Genomic DNA, 15,315 nt, shown 5'->3' with positions numbered 1-15,315 from the left:
AGCCCCGGATGTCAATTAAACATTACAGATGTTATTATTCAGACCTTCTAAATCATCCTACCTGAAAATGTAAAGTGGGCAGTCATGTGTGCTTATTTCATCGATCTAGGGAAGAGCAGGGGCCAAGAGGGCCTATATGCCACAAATCAGAGAGTTCCTGGTTCAAACCTCACCTCTGCCTGAACTCTCTAGGGACCTGGTGGTGAAGCCATTCCCTCAAATAAAAAAACACCATATGATTAATTGACTTAACATGCCATTCATCAACCGAAAGCCATTGCTTTCAACGCTCAGACATGCTCTGTTCAGGGCAAGTATAATTTCCAAAGGAGCAGCCTCGGTTAGTATTTTTCAGCAAGAACAAGGAGTCTTGCGGCACCCTAAAATCTAACAAATTCATTCATTCATTTCTGTGTAATTATAAGCTGCCTTGCAGGGCAAAGCCCTCTTGAGGCAGCTTATGGATGATTAGTTTCACAAGAATGTAACAAGTACGTTTTTTCTGGACGAGGCCAGTGGCTCAATTAGCCCAGCATCCCGTTCTCACAGGGGCCAACTGGATCTCCCAGGCACAGCAGGGTCTGAACACTCAGGCAACCTCCCCACTTGCAAGTCTCAGCAACTGGTATTCAGAGACATGGGTGGCGCTGTGGTCTAAACCCCTGAGCCTCTTGGGAAGGCTTCCTCAACCTCGGCCCTCCAGATGTTTTTTGGCCTACAACTCCCATAATCCCTAGCTAGCAGGACCAGTGGTCAGGGATGATGGGAATTGTAGTCTCAAAACATCTGGAGGGTTGAGGTTGAGGAAGCCTGCTCTTGGGCATGCCGATTGAAAAGTTGGCGGTTCGAATCCCTGCAACAGGGTGAGCTCCCGTTGCTCTGTCCCAGCTCCTGCCAACCTAGCAGTTTGAAAGCACAGCAGTGCAAGTAGATAAATAGGTACCACTGCAGCGGGAAGGTAAACAGTGTTTCCGTGAGCTCTGGCACTTGTCACAGTGTCCCGTTGTGCCAGAAGCGGTTTAGTCATGCTGGCCACATGACCCAGAAAGCTGTCTGTGGACAAATGCCGGCTCTCTCGGCCTGAAAGCGAGATGAGTGCCACAACCCCATAGTCGCCTCTGACTGAACTTAATCGTCCAGGGGTCCTTTACCTTTTTTACCTATTCAGAGACATACTTCCTCTAACAGTGGACTGACCCAGCAAGACTCCCATCAGCCCAACCAGCATAGCTAATGGTCAGGGATGATGGGAGTTTTACTCCAGAAACATTTAGGGGGCCACAGGTTCCCCATCCCTGCCTTTGGTAACTGCGTTTGTTTCCTATAAGTTTCTTCATCTAAACTCTGGAGCATTTTGCACAGAAACTAGGCAGCAGCTTCCTGCTGACAAGCGAGCCATGCCTCTCCCACCATCACAAGGAAGGTTTGCCTTTTAGTTTGCACAGGAAACAGTGGTGATGATTAACGTGTTGAAAGCCCAAGCCTACATGAGATGGGAGGTTCAAAATAGGTACATCACCACATTAAGCAAGTTGCCATTTTGAGGCCAGACATCCCAAAAGCCATATTCTTCAATACGACTCAGTTCCCGAAATTCCTTCTCATGCTACAGATAAAATATAACTGATAGAATTCTACAAGATGTAGCATAACTGTGTGAAAACAGTAAATATCCAAGGATCCCCAGGCATGTACCTCCAGATGGTGGTGACGTCAGGCACCATCCTGGCAACAGGGCATCTTCACCGATAGCCAGAGCAAAATGCACCGGGAGAATTTCAAACCCTGCCTCAGAGAGTTATATTCCCACTGACAGACCCCAATGAGGAATCTCATGGCATTAGCTGAATTTTCTGAAGTCTTCAAGGACAGCACCACATACAACGTCCTGCAGTAGTCTATCCTTGCAGAATCCCATCTTCTTGCCTTATACACTTCTTCAAGAAAACACTATCCTTGTGCACTCTAGCACTTACCATAATACACAAATTTAATAAATAATAATAATAAATATCTTTATCAGAAGCATTTAAGCAGATGCTAGATATCGATCCAGCGAGGATGGCACAACTACGCTGGCCGGGGCTGCAGGCTGGCAAAGGCTGCTGTATGGATACATCACCAATATCTGCCAACAGAGGATAGACTGAATGTATCTGGTGCTATGGGATCGAGTCCATGGAAGCTTTCACCACCGTAAATCTATTAATACCTTTAAGATTCCATATATATGTGTCTGTAAAATTATATTCCCAACTGCCCCAGGCCATTGCTTTTCTCAGCACACTCCCTCTCTGTTTGTGGCACAAGTATTCAGTGCTGCCTTGGGCAATTTTAGACTCTGGACTAAACAGGTCTCACGCACCACCCCTCTGGAATTAAGTGGCCCTTCACAGAGGCCCTTTTTGGAAAGAAATGTCTGCTACTTCGCTTCTTCTGAAACATGGCAAGCCAGCCCTAACAAACCTGGGGGGTTGCAACATGCAGCGAGACCACACAGGCCCTCCCCCTAATCCAGTAGCAGAAGCAACACCCAGAAGGAGCCCCAGTATTAGGACAGCAGTCGCCCCTTCTAAGCACCAAAACCATTGGCAGGCGCCCAGTCATGCTGACCCCCGGACCCAGCCTTTGCCACTGCATGGCGAGTAGTTTTCCAGAATGCAATAGCATCCCTATTCCGTTGCAAGGAGAGGAAGGTTTGTGGGCCATCCCCGGAATATTGAATTACTCACAACTTTTACAGTTAAAATCAAGAGCTCGCAATCGCAGGCAACCTGATCCTGGGTGTCTGGGAAAGGAACGGCTGGCTCCAGAGCACCAGAATAATCTAGTTTATCTCCCTATTCCTTCCTGCCACCCTTTGCTTCTGTTTGGGTCTACGCTGGCATTTGGCTCCCTATGCATGGGGGCCTCGCCATTTGATACCAGGGCTGGAAATTTGCCACCTAGGAAACCCTAGCTAGAAATAAGCAAAAGGGGATCTGCTTGCTGCAAATTCTATACAGTATACTGCTGCAGCACGGTTCGCTGGCCAAGTGGAGTGGGGGGTATAAATTAATGGGCTGCCTAAAGCCTTTTGTAACTGTGGTTTTTCAAGCCATATTTTCCAGCCTTCTTGGAGCACTGAAAGGAATGGACCAGTGGTCCGTCGACTCCAGCACCCTGTTCCCACAGCCGTCACCCAGTTGCCTGTGGGAAACCTGCCCGCAGGACCCTGAGTGAAACAGCACTCTCCCCAGTTGTGATTCTCAGCAGCTGGCAAATGCAGCCATTGTGTTGGTTCAGACACTAGGCGCTACATGGACCAATGATATAAGACACTCTGTTCCCGAAGAACAAGTCAGAATTGGAGGATAAGTTGGGAGGCAGGACCTGGAAGAATCACCAACAAGACCTGGGTTCTGCAGCAAGTGGGTATTCAAAGGCATACTGCCTTCCAATGCTGGAGGTGATTTCTGGAGGTTTAAGTTAACAGGCGCCACAAGCCCATTCGCTTTCATTCTCTGGCTCAGACACGGGTCAAATAGGTGCACGGGAAGAAGAGAAAGGCAGGCCAGGGGAATGAAGAACAGGTCCACCTGCATATGAATAAGCAGCATCTTTAATGAATGCATTTTTTAAAAAAAGCCCACATACACATAGAGCCACGTTTAAGTCTGCCCAGCCAAGTTTCAGGTTTTAGAAGCAGCAGAAAGCAAAGGAGAGAATGTGATCAGCACACAAAAAAGCAGGCGGGGAAGAAGGTGTTGCAAACTGTTCATCTGTTTTCACATTCAACAACGCCTAGGGTGGACACCTATGCCTCACCGAAAAAGAGAAAACCTGTGACCAAAAGCAGGCCCAAAGTTGGCATAACATTTGCACATGCCACTTTACAAGTATCTAGATGCAAATTTCAGAAATAATTGCTGTGATTTAAAATAGAACATATTGAGTCAGACCATTCGATGGTCCCTTTAGATCAGTGTTGTCAACACTGACTGGTAGCAGCTCCCTGGGGTTTCAGATGGGAGGGCATTCCCAAGTCCTACCTGGAGATGCTCAGGATGGAACGTGGGACTGGTGTGTCATTGCAAGTGTATTCTGACCAAAAACAACAGTGCATTAGCAGTGGATTTCTTCTGCAATGCTTCCTCAAAGCTACCACATCACTGCTGTCTGGAGTGGCTCTAAAGCAGCAAAAGCTGGGGGGGGGACATTTGTGGTATGAAAAGGTATGGGATATCAGCAGGAAATTACAGGATATGAAGCTGTCCCTAAACTTTTGCAGGTTTGAAAGCGGGAACATGTATGGCTCCCCAAAAAGCATCACGAGCACAATGTAAAACCAGCAAAACAGTGGTATAAAAACATTTTTTAAAAAATAAATAAAAACAAGATCTAAGGAAAGGCAGGGCAAAAAGGTACAGCTTTGCATTATATATATTTTCTTGAAACACTCAACTCTTTTGTCTTAGAGGAAGCAGGGGAATGGAGGTTGGAAGGGATGTGCAGGATAATTACACAAACAGTAATGCTTGTTACCTCAAGCTGGGTATTCCAAATGAATGTTCTTTGGGCTTGAGTGTTTTAAATTAAAATTCCCAGGGCACATGCCAAATAAATCCACCTCTCAGATCTGGGAAAGTTAGGCAGGCTCTTTCCTAGAGCCTACAGAACACCAAGTGTAGCAACACAGAGATAACAACTAGAGTATGTGAAGGAACATGTATGTGGTGGTGTTCCTTGCACCTCCTCCACATCAGGAACAGTTCCAGGCCAAGACATTCTGCTGCCTGAAAGGGAGCCTGAAAGCCTCCTCTCCCGCAATAGGACTGGCAACGTTCAAAAAACGTTTCGCTGCCTCATTAAAAGGCAAACCTACCAAATTTGCATTCTGAAACAAAATGCAAACCAAAACGCAGCCGCCCTTCAAAATTCATACCTTTCCGAATTTGCAGTGCAGTTCCCCAGCCAAGTTATATGTTCAAAAAATGTGTATGCCAAGGTAAAGTGTGCATTGTAAAGCATGCAAAACCTCCTGGTTGGATTACTGCAATGTGCTCTGTGTGGGGCTACCCTTGAGGCTGGTTCACATTATTATTATTATTTATACTCCACCTATCTGGCTGGGCTTCCCCAGCCACTCTGGGCAGCTTCCAACAAAATATTAAAATACAATAATGCATCAAACATTAAAAGCTTCCCTAAACAGGCTGCAGCTAGTACAGAACACGGTGTGGCTAGGTTGCTCATCAGGGGCAAATTACAGTATTGCCAGCATGCAACACCTTGCACGTGGAATTTGCACGGGGTTTAAATCTACTACTGGGCCAAGTTCATGTTGGCATTGGTACCAACGTACAAGACTCTATACAGCTCAGGACCAGGTTACTAGAGAGACTGCCTTATCCCTTATACAACCAGTAGATCTTGGCAGTCTACAGGAATGTTTCGCCTGGCCAGCTCCATAGTAACTCTATGGCTGCCCCTGTTCTGTGGAATAGCATTCCTGTCAACATACGACAGGCTTTTTTTACTATCTGCACTTTCCAGAAACAACTGAATACAGTTTTGTTCCTACAGGCTTTTCCAGCTGGATAAATGGGTCTTTGCCCAGAGGGTATATTTTGCATTGTTTTAGTTTTGTTTTTAAACGTAGTAGCTCCCCACCCCACCCCCGGTTTTCATTGCACATAGCCTTGAGACAGCTGTGTAGAAATATGTTGTCGTTGTTGATAATAATAATAATAATAATAATAATAATAATAATAATAATAATGTGAGGTTGCTTCAAGGAAAAGGAAACCAATGGCAGACTAGGGGTTCTAGAACAGGATGAGCAAGGAAAGCAGGGAAGAATTTGTCAGGCTGTTAGAAGGGTAAAGCCGTTGAAAACATGGAGGAGAAGTCCTGTGTAAGAATCAGGAGGGGACAGGAAAGCAGCGAAGGGATTTCAGGAGGGGTGTGTCAACAATGGCTTTGGTGAAACAAGCTCTCTTCTCCAGCCCATCATTGAGGCTGTTGGGACAGGTCTTGCCTTCCCAGACTGGTGGAGGCGGGTCCATCAGGGCAAATGGGGCCCTGGCTCAGTCTACCTTCAGCCACCCGCCACCTCATAGCTGTCAACTTTTCCCTTTTCTTGCAAGGAATCCTATTCGGAATAAGGGAATTTCCCTTTAAAAAGTGGGGAAGTTGACAGCTACCACCTGCCTGTCTTCTTGCTTACAGCCAGTCTAGGGAGTGGCCCTGGCTCAGCATTGCCCTTGTAGAAAGAATTCAGGGGCCCAAACCAGAATTACTTAGCTCCACCTGTCTTTGGGCTCTACCTACTGTCTCATTGCATTTGCACTAAAACGCTAACAAATTTTCATGAGGATGGTTTTTTATATATTAGAAAAATAATCACAAAGTGATGTGGAAATGTGAAGAACTAAACTCTCCCTCTTTCTATAAGAAAGTGAAAGAAACCAAAATTGACAGATTCACCCACCCTTACTCCCAGGTAACAAGGCTTAGGACTGCAGCCAGATGCAGCCTCTTAGTTCACCTTCCTGCTGCCCAGCCAATTTTTGAAGTAAGGGGGGGGGGCGAGCCAGGCTCCCTCCCGCCAGTCTCTGGATGGAGAAAGTTGGTAGAGAGAAGTTTTGTCCCTCTCCCAAACCACTAGAACTCATGGATATCCAATGAAGCTGGATGCTGGAAGATTCACGACAGATAAAAAGGACGCACTTCTTCACACACGGCTAGCTAAACTATGGAACTCGCTGCTACAGGAGGCAGGAATGACCACCAACCTAGGTGGCTTTAAAAGAAGATGGGATGAATTCATGGGATGGCTACTAGCCATGGGGGCTACACTCTGCCTCCACAGCTGAGAGGCAGCGATACTTTCCAATGCCAGCTGATGGAAACCACAGAAGAGGAGAGTGCTCTTGTGGTCAGATCCTGCTCGTGGGTTTCCCAAAGGCATCCACGTTGCCCACTGTGACACAAGGGTGCTGGACTAGATGGGTCATTGGCCTGACCTTCCTAGGCTCTTACCCACAAATCTTATGCCTTGCAACTTCTTCCCCCACTGTTCCAAATGACATTAACCTTGGGTTTGCAGCGGCAGCGCTGCACGTGATCAGGAAAGCTAGTCAAAACTAACCCGTGTGCCGCTCAAGGCAAGCAAAACTTTCTCCCTGTTTTGTCTGCTGGCGCTTTGCCCTCCGCCCTGGTTGTGTGGGGCTCTGTTGGCATGTGCAAGCCACAGCAGGGATGTTCTCCAGCAAGTGGAGGGAGACAGAGAGAGTGAGAGAGAGACGAGATTCCGCAGTGCTTCCCTGGCACAGCCTTCTTTCTATGCCCGGAATCTGCTGATCTTTCACTCCCAAGCCAGGAAAATCGTCCAGCAAAGCGCCTGCCCCTCAGCCGCCGGCACTGCAGTGTTACAAGGCTTCTCCCCATCCCCAAAACACACACGCACACAAAAAAGCAAAGGCACAACAGCTCAACCTTTAAAATTTAATTTTAGAGCACGGGGAGGGGCAGGGCTTGCTAGATCGGCGACGCACATTGCAGAGATGGCTTTCTGGACACAAACAGGTGTGTGTCCGTCGTCCCCCCCACTCCTCCCCGCCCGCAAAAAGTTTGGGAAAGCAGGAAGTCTCTCCTTTAGATGACTTGGCCTGTGCAGAGAATTGGAGGCGGCGGGGCAAGGCGGAGAAGGAAGGAGCCGGCGGGAGAGCAGCTTTTATAGCCGAGAAGTTTTCTCCAGCGGCGTGGTCGCCTCGGCGTCTCCGTTTGCTGAGTAATGGCAACACGGAAACGTCACCGCAACGCCGCCGAGATGTGCAAAGTCATTCCAGGCGCCGGGAGAATCTCGACAGCTTTGGGAAAAGGAGAGCGGCCAGATCTGGACTGAGGAGGAGATTCTACTTCTGTGCCGCTTTTCATCGGAAGCAATCCCAAAGCGGATTAATAATAATAATAATAATAATAGGCAGCAACCCGGAGGAGGGGGCCGCGTTTTCACCCCTTCCCACCACCTCTCCTCTCCCCCACCCACCCACCCCATAACACACCTCACCCTCTAAATTTGCAATCCTCTTTAAGCAAAAGAGAAAAAGTAGCGGAGGCGAGAATGGGAGAGCGCTGGCCCAGTTAGATCACAGAATCCACCAACTCTCCAAAGTGGTCGTTTCATCTGCAGAGAGAGAGTCAGTCTGTCCCTTTCCTCTTTCTTCTGGCTTGCAAGTTATAATCCACTGGCTTCTTCGAGCCTTCTTCCTCTTCCTCCGCTCCACCCCAAAGACCTGGATACCCCAAAGACGAATCTCCTTCGTTTTACCAATGGCTTTCTGTCCCAGCCCCAGCCCCAGCCCCATCAGCTCTCTCTCTCTCTCACTCACCCACCCTTCCCCGGATCTGGCCTTACCTGAGCCGGTCACTTTTGCAAAGCAGGCCCGGAGCAGCCCAGCGAGTCAGGGGCGAGTTAAAGGACTCCTCGCCCTTTAAGAAGCAGCCGCTCTGCCTCCGCCAGCCGCTCTCGGGAGCCCTTTCCACCTGCACCGCTGGGGACCTGCCTCTTCTGACGTCACTCCAGCGATGGGCCACGCCCTCCGTCCACCGTTCGCGGTGGTCACTGGCTGGCTGTCCCGCCGATCATTTCCCTCCGGGGCGCAGCGTTCCCGGACCTTGGCAGCTCCAATGGATGGAGGCGGCGGCGGCTGGCAGGTGAAGCCGCGTGACGCCTGAAGCAAAGAGGACCGAGAAACAGCGTCTCGCCCCCACCTAAGAAAAATAGGATTAGTGCATGCAAAAAGTGCCAAGCCGGGAACAGCCAGTTCGTTTCCAGCTGCTACCGCTGAATTTGAGGGAAACCTTTGCAGCATTCTGATTGGCTGGAATGGCCGTGATGTCACAGAAAGTTTTTGCTCAGGCACTGACATGACCTCAGAAAGCCAGCCCAGAAGCATTTGCAATTTCTAATAGAATTCTGCTACTAAAATAAGCTCCATCACTGAAATTCAAATTCTCATCTATGGATAACATCTGCTTTTTTAAAAAGAAATAAATAAAGAGAAAGTCTCCAGCCATCCACTGAAATATATAAAGTTTCTAAGTTAAACTTTCCTCCCCCACAAATGGAATTTCTGTATCACAAGACTCATTTGCCAGAGATACACATTGTTTTTTGGGCTTATGATGGTGATTTTAACAATGCAATCCCATGCATCTGTACTCTGAAATAAGTCCCACTGAGTTCAATAGGATTTGCTCCTGCGAATGTACATGTAGGATTGTAACCTTAATAGCTCCTACCTTCAGAATTGCCAGAGTTTTCTGTATAGTACAATAGCTGGTTGGGAGGAAGCTTCCTGGGAACAAACCAAGAGGGGAGAGTCTTTGTAGTAGACTGACCTTTACTTTGTGATTTGATAGCTTTCTTTTATAAAGAAATTGAAAAGCAAATAAGGAAATGCCTTTGTTGAAGCCATTCAGGCCATTAAAATCCTGATATTAACTCTTCTGTTTAGGGAAGCTTTTAATACTGGATGAATCATTGTATTTTAATATTCTGCTGGGGAAACCCAGCCAGATGGGTGGAATATAAATAATAAATTAATTTATTTATTTTTATTATTTTTATTATGCTGTTCAATGTGTTCTCAGCAAATAATTATTTTCAATATTTAAGCTGATGCTATTTATCTGTTTAGTTTACTTGAACTTATTGAAGCCCCCTTTGTAGCCCCAAGAGGCTAAGTGGCTTGCAAAAGACTCTCACAATCAAAATAATGTTTTGATCGGGCATCATGAACAAAAATAGCATTGTGACCCTATGATGCCAGGATTATCCATTTCCTGTCCCTTGGGCGTAGCCAGGATTTATGTTGGGGGGGGGGAGGCAGGCTTCATGTTAGGGTGGGCAGAACTTCACTTAGTTAAGTAGTTTTATTGATTGACTTGATTTAGGGGAACAGCTGCCCCCCTTGACTACACCCATGTCCCGTCCACATCCATGGTGTTCTTTGATATTGCCCTTCAATCTCTGAACCAGCCGGATTTTGCTCAGTCCACAAGGGAGGTAAGCCTTTCCTATGCCATGTGGCTCAATACCGTTCCCAGGTAGGGGGTTGCCCTTCCTGGTGGATGACATCTGGCAGTTTCTTTCTTTTCCTGCCTCCTGATCAGTAGTAGTATGAGCTTCTATGTAAACTGCTTAGACGTTTTTTGATTAAGCGGTCTATAAGTCTTGTTAAACAAATAATAGGTATAGGGAGTTTCTGCCACCACTGCTTTTTATTTGACATTACTTTGATTTCTCTTACTGTCCTTTTTATTATTGAATTTAATATTCAATTTGTGTGTGTGTGTGTGTGTGCGCACACACACACACACACGTGAACACAGGTAAGTGCATACGACCAGCCTTATATCTGGTATTACTAAGAAACAAAAACAAAACAAGGCTATGGTTTTGAAGCAGGTGCTTAGAATCAGTGCAGTTTTTAAAGGTTCAGGTCACCATCTTGATTCAAAATGGCATCCAGATGTATCCAAGCAGAGACAAGCAAAACCCTGCCTCTTGATTTCAGGAACCATCATGTAGAATTTGGTTATGAGATCTTCAGAGATCTCCAGTGCATATCAGACAATCAACTTTCCAAAATATATAGGGTGAGATCCATTGTTTGTCCTACTCTAAGCAGGCCCACTGAAATTAATGGATGGAACTACTGCAACAGGTTCCTTAATGTAATGAGTCTACTCTGAGTAGGTTGACTATGATCCATACATAGATAGATAGATGATAGATAGATAGATAGATAGATGATAGATAGATGTGATATATAAAAAAGCTAATGCGGTTTTTTTAATGCACTTTAAAACTTCTGAAGACTTTTGCACAGAACACCAGTGGCCAAAGAGAAATCTTGGGCAATCCCAAAACTCTCATCCAGCTGCTTGGGGATTAATTGGACCAAAGGAAGGCATTGCTTCACACGGTGTTGTACTTGTTCTGCAGGATCAACATGGCTTCTTGGAGATCCCAACCAAGCATTGTAAAGTGTATGATGAAATCCATTCTTCTTTCAGGTGGCTTCCTGGAGGCAGGGAGTTTCCCAGCTCCGTTACAGCAAGAACCTATGTAGTAAGAACTTAGGAAACTCCTATCCATGCAGCACAGTTTTGTCTGCTCTGACTGGCAGCGCCTCCTCTAATCTCCCTCCCTTCACCTGCTATTCGTTTCCTTTTGATGGAAATCATGTGGAATAAGCCAAGGACCTTCTGGGTCCAAAGCAAGTACTTTGCCGCTGAGCTATTCTCACCAGCACTTGTATGCCACCTCTCCATAGTCAAACCATGCTTCAGGTTTCCTACCAGTGGCTACCTGGTCATTTCAACTGGCAGTGCCAGAGATTGAACCTGCAGCCTTCTGCATTCAAAGCATGAGCTCTGCCTCTCAGCTGCATGGGCCTTCTCTACCTATAAAGTTCCAGCCCTCGTGACTCCGAAATAAAAGCCAATTTAAACATGAACGTAGGAAGCTGTCGCAGACCATGGGCCACCCTAGTTTGCTATTGTCTGCATCGGCTGGCAGAAGCTCCCCAAAACCTTTCCCAGCCCTGCCGGGAGATACCAGAGATCAAACCTGGCACCTTCTACACGCAGAGCAGATGTTCTATGGATCCGCTCCGTTTATCCAGGACACTTGGGTGCCAGTATCACCTCCACTTTCCGGGGTTTATTCTCTTTAAGCAGCACCGGGAACATTGGACTCGTATACAGCGCTGAGCTTGCGAAAGCAAAGCCAGGCACTGTTGTGCTTGCTGGGGCAGCCCCCAGACTTATCAGCTCGGCCCATGCATTTTCCAACTGGCTGAGTCATTGCGCTCCAGCGAGGGGCTCTGCTGACGGGGCAAAGAAGGAGGCTTACTCAAAAAAACAAACTCAGCTCAAACAAACAGAAGAGCAGCAGCAGCAGCAGCAGCGAGAGAGAGAGAGAGAGATTGCACGCAAACGCCACGTGGCCCCAGAGATGCTGATCAACAGGTCAGCACAACAGGACACTAACCAGTCTGAGCTGAAGCAGCAGAAAGTTCCTGGTGGCCAATGAACTGCAGGGTTATATTGTACCAGGCAAGTTCAGAGGGTTGTTCCCCCAGACCTCTGAAAGCTCTGCTCAAAGCACCAAAGCTCAATGGCAGAGTGAAGGATGCAGGGAAGGGGAGAGAGAAATTCGAATCAGTCCTCATTCAAAGGAGAACCTGCCCGAGGCCCCATCTGCAGTGCATATTTAAAGCAGCATCGTACCACTTTAGACAGTCGTGGCTTCCCCTCCCCTCCCCGGCTCCCGGGAAGTCTAGTTTAAAGGTGCTAAGCGGTGTGAAGAGACCCCCCAGTTCCCCTTACAGAGCTACAGTTCCCGCAATTCCCTGCAAAGAGGGAATGACCGTTAAAGCGCTCTGAGAATCGTAGCTCCTTTTTTGCCTGCTGTTTCTTCCAGGTAAATTCACAAAGTCTAGGGCGCTTTTTGCTAAGGCTCTCCACCCACATGGTACATTTAAAGCACACAGCTGCCGCACTCCACACACACACACACAGAGAGAGAGCGCATGAAACCTGGCGGGAAGAAGAGGAGTCTGGATTTGATATCCCGCTTTATCACTACCCTAAGGAGACTCAAAACGGCTAGCATTCTCCTTTCCCTTCCTCCCCCACAACAAACACTCTGTGAGGTGAGTGGGGCTGAGAGACTTCAGAGAAGTGTGACTAGCCCAAGGTCACCCAGCAGCTGCATTTGGAGGAGCGGAGACACGAACCTGGTTCAGCAGATTACGAGTCTACCGCTCTTAACCACTACACCACACTGGCTCAACTAGTTTTACCCTGACAGTTTCTGTTATGTACTGAAGTTCTCACCCTGGGCCAGCAGGGGGATACTGTAGATAGTTTTCACTCAGGTCCACATATGCAAATAAGGGATTGAAAATGATGTTCAGTGCTTGGATAGTTACAGAAAGTTGCTACTGTTGCATTGTAGTGGAGCTCTATATAAGCAGGCTGGCCGAACCCTTCAGTTCAGTTCTGTTCTGGCCTGTGAATAAACAAGAGCTGTTTGAAGAATCTCTGTGTCGTCTGATATGTCTACCCACAACTTAACAGTTTCAATCCCCCGCAACCTTAACTAACTACAGTTCCCAGGATTCTTAGCAGGGAGCCATGTGCTTTTAAATGTATGCTCTTGGTGATCCTTGTCAACCCTGGAGCACCGGCCCTGATGCTACACGGAGTGCGCATTGTTTCATATGCCTCTGAATACCAGTGGCTGGGAATCATAGGGCTGTTGTGCTTAGGCTCTACTTGTGGGCATCCCATCTGGTTGACCACTGTGAGAACAGGATGCTGGCTCAGATAGGCTTTTGGGTGCTTCCTAGATTCTTTTCAGTTGGCAAAGACTGGCACGCAGTGTGGGATCTCCCATAACAATGGCCTCCTAAATGGGATTTCAGATCTTTCAAAGAAACGCTGCTTTTGTTCATGCATGAGTGTGCGCCGTACAGACACACGGGGAGTTCCTTGGGAGTGGTTAGCGTTAGGGACAGTCTGAGCTACGGAAGTCTTTATGGGGAGTTGGAAGCACGGAATCGTCCATGCTAGGAATTAGTGGCATTTGGCTAAGACGCGAACAGAGTTCAACACACGTACCTCTTGGAAGGTCTCTTATTTATTAGCTGACAAAGATTAGGATTCTAAATAAGGCTACCCTGTTTAAATAAAGCAGTGGGTTGCCCTCACCTGGAATGCTGTCCTTAGCTGTTAGCGTGTAGATCTTAAAATAGACAGAGCAGTAAAGAGAAAGTAGCCAAAGACTGGGACATCAGAATGCTTGGGAGAGATTGAAAAGAGCATGTGCAGGTTTGCTATAGGAACTCTGCGCACTGTAACTGTCCCTATTTACTGCAGACATTTTCTGATTTCTCAATAGCTGGAAATAGAAAACATTCTGGTTTCTATTTATGCCTTTTGAAGATAACCTTGCTAAGTTTTTGTCAGCGCGAGGTGCTAGGATTATAATTCTTCCGAGGTTTCCCTCCCCAGTAACTCTAGAAAAAATATAGCATGGGATATTGTCTGTCGGGGCTGTTGCAGTGCGCTTTTATGTGGGGCTGCTCTCGAGGACGGTTCAGAAGTTGCAGCTGGTGCAGAATGCAACTGCGAGAGACCATGTGGCCGGGGACCAAAGAACATTGCATTGGCTGCCAGTTAGCTACTGAGCCAAGATACGGAGCCAGCACATAACTCGGGTGGTCAAAAGCTTGCGCTGGCTGCCCAAAAGCTACTGGGCCAGGTTCAAGTAATGATTTGCAATGTCCTTATCAACTTGGGTCCAGGATGCTCCAGCGACTGCCTGATCCTTTATATCCCTGCTCACTCATGAAGATTTTGTGGGCTGTCACCATTAGTGGTCGCTCATGGCTCTGATGGACGATGAACAGCTGTTGCTTTTGGTGTTGTAGGTCTATGCAGTGCTTTCTTTCCTAAAAAAAAAATGTTTAGGGGTACTCTCATTTTCCTACTCAAATTGAAATACTGCCCCTCCATGAGGCCAAGCTTAGATTCACAAAATGTTTAGGGGTATGCGTACCCCTGCATCCCCCCAGGAAAAAAAGCGCTGGGTCTATGTAATACAAACAGCAATCCTATGCCCACTTACCTGGGAGTAAGCTCCAATGAGCCCAATGGGTGTTGTTCCTGAGAAGGCATATATAGGATTGCTCTGACATAATGTAAAGAGGAGGCATGCTCAGCGTTCACTACTCAAAATACAGATGAGTTGAAGACACATTCTGTTTAATATTGGGCATGAAGATATAGTTTGTTTAAATTCGCTTTTTAAATGATTGTGTAGGGTATCCTAGGTGGGTTCATTCTGCCCTTCTGTCTTCAGTGAAGCCTATTTCCTACCTATTGGTGTTTCGGATAGCAGCCTTGAACTGGATTTCTGTTCTTTGGCAATTGCAAGCTTTCTATCTTCTACAGCAGCAGTGCCTGATTTTGAATCATTGGCATGCATTGGTTCAGGTCTGCCTAAAGGGTAATTTAGAACAGGGTTTCCCAAACCTCTGGGTTCAATGACCCTTTGATAAGGTTAGGAAGCTGTCATGGATTACCCTCCCCGACTGAAATTCTTAGGAATGTAAATGCAATAAAATTAAGAAATATCAGTCTATAATCAATATTTATTAGTCATCAATCACCATTACCAGGAATCATAAAAGGTTAAAAAAGAAAAAGAATAATCATGATACCTGCAGACTTTTTTTCTTTTTTAGCAGCAAA

General features: G+C 46.8%; 1 protein-coding gene across 32 annotated transcripts in view; it reads right to left on the bottom strand.

Annotated features, from left to right (window-relative positions):
* The window catches only part of EPB41 (erythrocyte membrane protein band 4.1), a 136,124-nt gene extending 127,303 nt beyond the window's left edge, over positions 1–8,821 (bottom strand). For 31 of the 32 annotated variants that reach the window (XM_083454784.1, XM_083454792.1, XM_083454803.1 and 28 more), the window contains exon 1: positions 8,402–8,799. The gene's annotated coding sequence lies outside the window, so the exon portion shown is untranslated. Of the gene's footprint in view, positions 1–8,401 lie in introns of all 32 variants that reach the window. The other variant, XM_083454821.1, reaches the window with a different exon arrangement.
* Between the last annotated feature and the right edge of the window lie 6,494 nt (positions 8,822–15,315).

This window comes from Podarcis tiliguerta, assembly GCF_965153285.1.
Source record: "Podarcis tiliguerta genome assembly, chromosome: 8".
Lineage (NCBI taxonomy): Eukaryota > Metazoa > Chordata > Lepidosauria > Squamata > Lacertidae > Podarcis > Podarcis tiliguerta.
This window is presented reverse-complemented; position numbering and strand designations above follow the sequence as displayed.